Consider the following 9,468-nt stretch of genomic DNA (forward strand, 5'->3'; position numbering starts at 1 on the left):
CTTTCTGACACAGAAACTGGTACTGCTCTGAGCACACAGTAGGCGCTCTGTTAAGCCTTGAGGTCAGATGCAGGCAGAGCTCACTGATGCTCTTCCCAGATGGGTAAAGGCTCTCCCAAGATGAAGCAGCTGTTGTCTGAGGGGACACACAGTGCGCCTTCCCTGCCCCACACCTCCCCTCGCTTTGACCACGCACCAGCCCTCAGAGGGTGTCTTTCCTCTGACCTCCCTGGCTCTGGCATCTTTATAGGATTGCTGTGCCCTGACAGTGATCACAGCCCTCGTTCCAACTCTGCCTCATCCTACCTACAACGAGCCAACTTCCCACCCCTACCCCACAGCCTCGGGATTTGACTTGATATTTACATCTTTGGGCCGAGCAATGATCTGGCTTTCCTGGTTACAAGGTTGAAATAGGACCCTTCTGACCAACTGATATGGGGGTGCTGTCCCTCCTTAAGATGAAGGATAGTGTATTAGTCTGCTAGGGCTGTCATAACAAAGTACCACAAACTGGGTGGCTTAAGCAACAGAAATTTATCATCTCACAGTTCTGGAGACCAGAAGTCTAAGATCAGGGTGTCAGCAGTGTTGTTTCCTTCTCAGAATCGTAGGGAGAGTCTGCTCCAGGCCTCTCTCCTAGCTTCTGCCTGTTTGCTGGCAATCTTTGCCCGTGTGGATGAACCACCCTGATCTCTGCCTTCATGTGCTATTCTTCGTTGTGTGTCTGTGTCTAAATTTCCCATTTTCATAAGGATATCAGTCATATTGGATCAGGGGTCCACAATCTCATCCTAACCAATTACATCTCTAATGACACTATTTCCAAATAAGGCCACATTCTGAGGTACCAGGGGTTAGGACTCAACATCTTTTGGGGGGGACACAATTCAACTCATAATAGATGGTGACTTTTCTGTCACTTGTATGCATTAGGCCCCTTACCAGGGATGACACTGGAGTGAGGTGAGACACTCATTTGTAACTAAATTAAGGGAGTGCAAAATAGCTCAACAATCAAGATAAACACTATCTTAATAATATATTTTTTAAAATTAACATTATTGAACAATTCCATAATGAACAAAACATCAGTATTTTAAATAAAGGCGGCCCCTGACCCCACACTTGCCTGTGTGGCCTCACCCCGCGTCTTCCTGCTCCAGTCACTTGCCCCACGGCCCCATCGCCCTCCTCAGAGAGAGCCCTGGCCTCCCTGTACCCTTGAATGTAATTTTGCAAAATTTAGAACATGACTGAAGACACTTTTCTGGATTGTGGAATTCAGAAGTCTCACTTAACACTAGGATTGAACCTTATTCTTCACTTCAGTAATTCTCTGCCACGTGTTTTCCACGTCTCTCAGACCATGTGTTTAATTAGAACACCTTGATTTCTCAGATTCACTTAAAACACTTCCTGGAGGGTCTCTGCTTCCGTCTGCTGTCATTTGGCCCTGTCAGTGTTCCTTAGTCTTTGGCGTTGTGGTTTCTTTAAATACCCAACAACGGTACACCCAGGACTCTCTCTCCTTCCCTGGCCTCCTCGGGGGTGGACTGGGTCTCTCTGGATGTTTATTCCGTCTCACTTCGAGGGCAAGGACAAATCTGGGGCAGGATGATGAAGCAGCAATTTACCCCCAGACTCGCCAAACTCACCCATACACACAAGAGTTGGAAGGTAGAGAAACCCCCTTAATTCCAGGGAAAGAAGATTAGCACTGAGCTTCTTTCAGGGGCAGCCTGGGGTAAGCTATTTTGGCAAAGTGAGAGAGAGAAAAAGGCAACAGTAGCAGGTAGGCACGTGTTATGGTTAGAGCAAGACAAACCTTTCGCCGACCTCACAGTCTGTGACCTGCCTTCTCGATGGGAGAATCAGCTAGATGAAGTGGGACACATGGACAGTCCATTGCCTCTGTTCCTAGACTCTTCCAGCCTCCTCCTGCAACCCTGCTTTTCATTCCATCACCTGTGTGACCCCCCAAGTTCATTCTGACTTAGCTTTTCATAGCAAAACCCCCAGCACACACGTTTACACACTACACCAAATTCACTCGCCAGCCACCTAATTCAGTAGATGAGGGTACTTCTTTAAGCCCTTATTTCTTTAGTGAACTGCAAATATCGACCAGGCTAGTTTCTGTGGTTGTATGGAGGGGGAAAATGATCTCTGCCATGGATTTTTTTTTTTTTTTTAACACCATTCACTAATATCCTACATTTCACAGCTTCTGCGAAAATACCTCTCTTAACGTGTCAATGTGCACAAAACAGCCCAGGACTTGGCTCCCTGGAGCTTAATAAATCCTAGTTCTAAATTACATAAAGAAAATCTAGGAATCATTTTGCTTAAGAATAAGGAAGTTTTGCAGGGCCAACATCTGGGGAAATGTACTGTATTTCAATATCAAGAAGGCCAACATCTAGGAGGCCTCAGGGAGCGGGCACCAGAGCCTGGGGCTGGGAGTCAGGATTGCTAACAGTCAACCGCAGCTCTGCTCCTGGTGACTAGTTCACGAGGAACTTAACCTCTCTAGGTCTCGGTTTCCTCAGGAGTAAGATGGGAGGTTGGGCACGGATGGTGACTTCCCGCTCTAAGTCTGTGACACTTTGCTCGCTCTTGTTCCTGGATGAAGGGACACCCCGGGAGAAACTGCTTCCTTTGTAAGCCAGCAAATTGGAACGAAAGCGATTCTCTGGGATTCTCTGTAAAGGTCAGCGCCTCCGACAGTCAGAATTCTTGTGAACTCAATAAACGGTGCAGTATTCTGGAAACAGCTGCCTTTCAGAGATGGTGTTTAAGTCATCCAATTGGGAAAACAGAGGACAAGAGATAATCGTTATCGTAAAATGCTTTCAGGGAGACATAAGATGATGGAAATAGAAGCCATGCTCTATGAAAGGGAAAAACAAAGGACACATTTGGTGGAGACGGCATCCTGTCTGCTGTTCCCTTGGGCGGCGAGCTCACTGTGACCCAATTCTCCAGCTCTGGCAGGTTTGCGGGGGCGACCCTGGTGCTGTCTCTTCCCATTAGTTTCCGTGGAAGCAGGCCTGGCTGGGAGAAATTGGCTCAGTGGTACATCCCTGGTTATATTATACAACAGCTGTGGAAATGATTAAACTAACAGAGAGACAAATGGCTCGGGAGCGAAACAAGTCAGCAGCTCTGGAAACTCAGCAACAATACATCACGTCGGGTCTTCTCCCTGGATTGAGACACCAGTCCGTAAATGAGCATCCTTGTTGCAGTAATCTTGGCTTTATCACCTCCCTTTTTTCAAAGGCTTCTTTTTCTTTCGGGTTAGAGCTCATGGTACGTTGCCCGCTACAGCCCATCTTATTCCATCTCTTTCCTCTTCCACCTGGGGCCCTGTGCCTTTTTGTACCGTCACCCCAGACACACACACTCCCCCGCGTGGGGCCTCAGACACACACACACTCATGTGCATACCCTCTCTCTCACTCTCCATACACACGCACTCCTCACTCACGTGTGAACACACACTCTCACCCTCATGTATGCACACGCTCCTGAGATTCCCAGGCTATTAGTGTCCAAAGCTGGGCTCTGGTGATCAGGCCACTCTCTGAATTTCTCCCCATGCTCCAAGGTCACTGGAGCTGAGTATGTCCACTCCTGAAAGCTGAGAGTTCCCAGTGTTCATAAGTGTAACTGGTTATTAAATGCCATGAACTTGGTGAGGAACATGCATGAAGTGGTTTTATTTTTCTTCTCCAAACATGACCTTCCAACATGCTTTGCCAAATCTCCATCCCCTTCTCTTAGTGATAGAACCCATAGCTTCTCAGGGATTGTTAGGTATCCAAAAAAATGCAGTCCGGCCAGATGAAAACATGGTATGTTATCCACTTTAGGGCTCATGTCACTCCTTCCCTTCCCCTAAGAGCCATGCAGGCAGAGGGGCCCAAGGAGAGGAGGGGTGCTGGCTGGGTTTTTTCTCTCACCTTCTGCTTCTTGCACGGGTAGCTGAGATGGAGGGGGAGGTAGGCTTAGAGAAAAGGGAACCGGTTTTTATTTAGTGGTGGCTGTGGCTATTCTCTCCTGGCTTTTGACAGCCCCGTGTGGAGACATGGCGGGGCTTGGGTAGGGACTGGCTGTGGGGGTCCTGGGGAGGGCCATGCGCTGCCCTCCCAAGCAGCTGCCTGACATGGAACGCTCCTGCGGCCCCATGTCCTCCGCCAGCACCCACAGCCCTTTCTCCCTCTGCACACCCGTGGCCAGCAGGGCTCCTGGATGCTGTCGGAGGAAGCCTGCTCAAAACCCACAGCATTCTGCAGTGACCTCAGGTGGCTCACACCTCCTGGCCATGCCAAAGGGTGGGGGGGCAAACCTCACTACTGCCACCCCCTGGTCATCCTGCAGTCTCCCTCTGAAAGGCAGTAAAGCAGCTCAGCAAGTCTGCTGTGGCAGAGGTCGTCCAACTGAGGAACAGCACCCAGTAACTCTTCTGGCATTCACACTTATCCTTCACAAATGAGCCTTTGGGAACCCACCCAGGCTTGGCTTTTTGGAGGCAGAACTACATGTAGGACAGCCCCAAGATCCCTGCCCCTGGGGGTACATCATGCATCATGCCCAGCACTGTGAATATGCTGCTTTACCCCCATGATGAGGTCATGTTCTAAAGCAGAGTTGCCTTTAAGAAAGGGAGAATATTGAGGTGGGCCTGACCTAATCAGGGGAGTTCTTAGATGGGACTGGGCTCTTCTTAGAAACAGACTTGAAATGTGAAAGGGACTGGACATGGGGGCTCTGCTGCTGGCTTTGAAGATGGTGGGGGCCACACAGTGAGGCAGGTGTGTGGCCTCTCGGAGCAGCCTTCGCTGACACTTAGTAAGGAAACAGGGACCTCAGTCCTACAACTGCAAGGAGCTGAGTTCTGCCACAGCCAGGTGAGCTAAGAGAACCCAGAGCATCAGGTGAGATCACAGCCAGCTGGACACCTAGATTTCAGCCTGTGAGACCCTGAACAGAGAATCGTACCTGGGCTTCTGACCTACAGAGCTCATGAACTTCTGTGTTTTTAAGCCACTATGTTTGTGGCGATCTGTTACAAAGCAAGAGAAAACGAATAGCGGAGAAGAGAGAGAAGATAGTCCAGTGCTCTTCACGAAGCCAGTAACTCCCGGTTCCAAGTACAGGAGTTGTTTTGCACCACACTGGAAACAGCTGGTGGGCTGGTGGTAGGAGAGTCAAGCAGCCCCCGAGAAACACCTGGCTGCCACTGGGGTCAGCTCTCTTTAGAACAGGGGCACCTAGCACTGCTATTTTCAACTTCAGTGTTTAGCTGCAATTCCCAGACAACAGAAAACGTTCTGTTCAACATGCTGCTTGCTGTCTAAGGGAAAGGCGGTGGTCCCAGTAGCTCCGTGCCGTGTAACCGTTCGGTTGAGCAAGTGCGGTTCCAGGGTGTAATTATTAAGCAATTGTATTTTTGTCTCCCTTTGCTCTGTGGAGCTAATTGGTGTCTTGCTCCTGGATGACCACGAATTTTATGGCCACCTTCAGGTAATGAAAGGTCTTCTAATCAGCAATTAAGATGTCTAATTTAGAGTAATAGCCAAAACTTTCTTCATTCAAGGTTACAGCTGCATCTCTCTCATAGCTGCTGTGGCTGATTATTTGTAGCTGACTTCTTAGTTTTTCTCCAATCTGTGCTTTGGTCCACCTGCCCCCTTACTCTGGTTTCTTACCTCTGTGAAGTTAGAGGAAAGGTTAAAGGAAAGGAATGTTCCAGGCTTGTCTTTACTGCAGGTCAAAGATCCCCAGTACAAGAGGCATCTATAAAGAACCAGGAAGACCCCACAGAAATCAGCTGTAAACTCTGCCCAGCCCAGAGACTGAGAGGCCAGCCCGACAGCCCCAGCTGAGGTGGAACTTTCTTCCCTTCCCTCTCTGTCTTCCCTTTACTTGTTTTACCCTGGCTTCCCCAGCTTTTCCATGCTCCTATCCTACCTGTCACCTAATTTCTGTCTTCTCTTCCTCTTCCCCTCGAGTGTGAGTGTGGGTGTTTCTCAGCCTTCTGCCTTTGACTTTCTTCTTTTGTTTTTCATGCCTCTCCGCATCCCCCCCCGCCCCCACCAGGGCTTCAACTCTTGCGCGTGGATGACTTTCTAGCCCTCTCCATCCCCTGAGCGCTAGTTCCGTGTTGCTGATGATCCGTTGGGAATCTTGGCTGCTAACGTCGCGTCTCAAAGGGACGCCGTGTTCTCCCTCCCTCTGACTTCCTTGTTTTTCTCAGCTGCACTGCCTCTCCCCATGCATCCAGGCTGACTGTCATCGTCTGCTGCGCTCCTTCCTTACCCTCTGCATCAAATCTACCGCCAAGTCCTCACATCCTGCCTTCATAATAACTTTTGAATAGGTCTTCTCTTCTCCATCACAGCTTCTTTGCCCCAGTTCCACCACTTGGAGGTAATAACTGTTCACATTTTGGTGCATATTTTTCCAGCCTTGTTTTCCTACCAATATCAATTAAAGAAGTCAATATTCATATGTTTTTATAGACTAGGATCATACTGTTCACATGGTTCCATGGAACTCGTTTTTTTCACTTAATGTATTGTGAACCTCTTTCTAAATCACTTCATGTTCATCCACAATATTTTACAAATACTATGGATGTTGAGGACTCGGGGCATTTTTCTCCTCTTCAGTTAATGGTGACCTAAGTTCCCATGGAAGAGGGAGGAAGAGAAAACTGGGCTTAACATATGGCAAATCCTGTCCCTGGTGAACCAGAATCCTTAGGAACCAGGTGCTGTGTGAGGTGGAGCTGGACGTTGCCTGAATTTGAAGGAGTGTTTGACAAGCATCTGTGGAATTGGGGCAGGTGACGCAGGAGACAGGATGGGCTGCAGGGCCTGGCCTTGTTGACCAGAGCTGTCACCAAGCCTGGGCCAGGGCAGGTCAGGGGGCAACTCCCCAAGGCGGGTGGAACTTTGGTGAAGTCCCTCGGCCAGACTTGTTTTCTGCCTTTGCTGGGGAAAGGCCTCCAGCGACCTGTGATAACAGGTCCCCGTCTGGGGTTTTCCCAGGAAGCGGGATTTTTGTTGCTAAAACAGGCCGGTTCCAGCAAACCAGGACAGTTGATCACCCTGCTCAGTGAGTCCTGCCCTGGGATCAAATCCTCCTCTAAAGGATATGGATTGATTTCAGAAGCTTCGAAATGACCATCCCAGCCCTGCAGGGACCTTCAGTGTGGTGTCTGAAAGGAGAGTTACACCTTCCAGCCGGAATGAGAGAAATAAATGTCAATCATTTTTATACCTCTCTTATTCTGGATTCTCTGTCACTAGCAGCCAAACCTCATTCCTACTGATAGGACTGTATAGAAGTACGACTGATTAAATTCATTTGCATAGACTCACCGATTTTATTCTTAATTACTGTGATGTGTAATAATGAAGTATGCACCCCAAAGTACCATTATAAGTTTTATTTGATTTCAGCACAGAACTTAGTTTATAGATATGCTTGGCTTCTCTCAATAGCTTTTTTTTTTTTGTCTGCATCGGGTCTTCATTGCTGCGCACAGGCTTTCTCTAGTTGCTGCGAGCGGGGGCTACTCTTCGCTGCGGTGCGCGGGCTTCTCTTTGCGGTGGCTTCTCTCCTTGCGGAGCACGAGCTCTAGGCACGGGGCTTCAGTAGTTGTGGCACGTGGGCTCAGTAGTTGCAGTGTGCAGGCTCTAGAGCGCAGGCTCAGTAGTCGTGGCGCACGGGCTTAGTTGCTCCACAGCATGTGGGATCTTCCTGGACGAGGGATCGAACCCGTGTCCCCTGCACTGTCAGGCGGATTCTCAACCACTGCGCCACCAGGGAAGTCCCTCTCAATAGCTTTTTTATTATATAGTATAGTCGTCCCCTGACAACTTAAAAGTCATGGGAGGACACGTATTCCTTCTAGCGTGTGAATGGAGGCCCAGGGCACCAGGCCCTACTATTGAATAAGAATAAATAGTGGAACCTCTTTTGAATGGAGTCTGAGAAATGGCATTAACATACTCCTCATGGCCAAAGTGTATTTTATTCAGCCTTTGCTGCATGCAGTTTTTTTTAGAGACATGGTGTGACCTTTGGCATATCTGCATCTGTGAAATAATAAGCCATTCCTTAAATCAAGATTTTGTTGTATCACAAATGCTTGGAGATGGTTTTCAAAATTATTATTCTAGGGCTGGTCTGCTTCTGTTCTTTCTCTTAAATCATCTGCTTTAGGCATTCAAAGGGTCTGCTCATCCTAGGACATGACTATAGCTAATTTGCTGAGAGCCTCTGAACATACCCCAAGCCTGTTTAGGACATCTGCTGGGAAGTTAAATCATTTTAAGTGGAGGAATTAGGCTAATGTTTTCTGCTAGGGGAAAACCCATGAATATTGGTATTCCGCACAAGACTTTTAATGGGGGAAACAAATTATGCTACAGATATACAAAAGAAAAATAAATCTATCTTATTTTTACTAGAAGCTTGACACTTTTATTTAGAATATTTATATTTCTGAATGCTTCCTTCATACATTACAGATGCATTTCAAATGTTACTCTGTTAGGTTAATAGTCTATGACTTAAAACAGATCAGGGTGAAAGTGGGGATTGGGGCCATTTTGAAGTAAGAAAGAAAGAAGAGAGGATTTATCTAATGATAAGATGAATCAAAGAGCATAACAAATCTTTTTCTTGCAAAAGCAGAGAAATTCTGATCTGCCTGAACAATTCTGAATAGAGGAATATTCCCTTGCAAATTACTTTTGCATCACCACTTACCTCCCACTTTTACACGGAAAATCTAAATGGGAATTTTATATAATGGACCATCATCCACAATGATGGATCAGTGATGGATGTACATTTCCCTATCTGTAGGTTTAGCACTGAATGCTACGTGCTAGGCACATAGAATAAACTGGTGAGATTATTGGCCGGCGGCAACACGGGGAATTCTAGCTCACGGAATAAACGGCAGCTATGAGGTTGATTCTGATTGGTTTTCAAATAAGTGCTATAGTGGGGCTCATGGTGCTAAGAGATTCGGTTTTGAACTAAAAAGGCAGAGTTACCCATCTCATTCACTCCTGGGCCCTAATGAAAGCCAAGTTATCCACACTATAATTCACCTGTACTTACAGTGCACCAACCCTATGCAATCCATTTTCCCAGGAAGTAGCTGGGGAAACGTGGGGCACCGTCCACCGCCAGCTGCAGACAACCTACTTGTTACGTTATGTTAAACATAAATCATTGTCTTTGAACAAAAATGAAACCTTTCCTCCTAAACTAATTGCGCTTTTTCTTCTCTGCTAATAGCCCCCCCTTTCTCTCTCTTTTTTTTTTTTGAATCTCAGTCTCCTGACATGGAATTTGTATCTTTTCAAAAGTACATTTCTTGGGCTTCCCTGGTGGCGCAGTGGTTGAGAGTCTGCCTGCCGATGCAGGGGACACGGG

This window comes from Lipotes vexillifer, unplaced genomic scaffold (genome assembly GCF_000442215.2).
Source record: "Lipotes vexillifer unplaced genomic scaffold, Lipotes_vexillifer_v1.1 scaffold1049, whole genome shotgun sequence".
In the NCBI taxonomy this organism is placed as follows: Eukaryota; Metazoa; Chordata; class Mammalia; order Artiodactyla; family Lipotidae; genus Lipotes; species Lipotes vexillifer.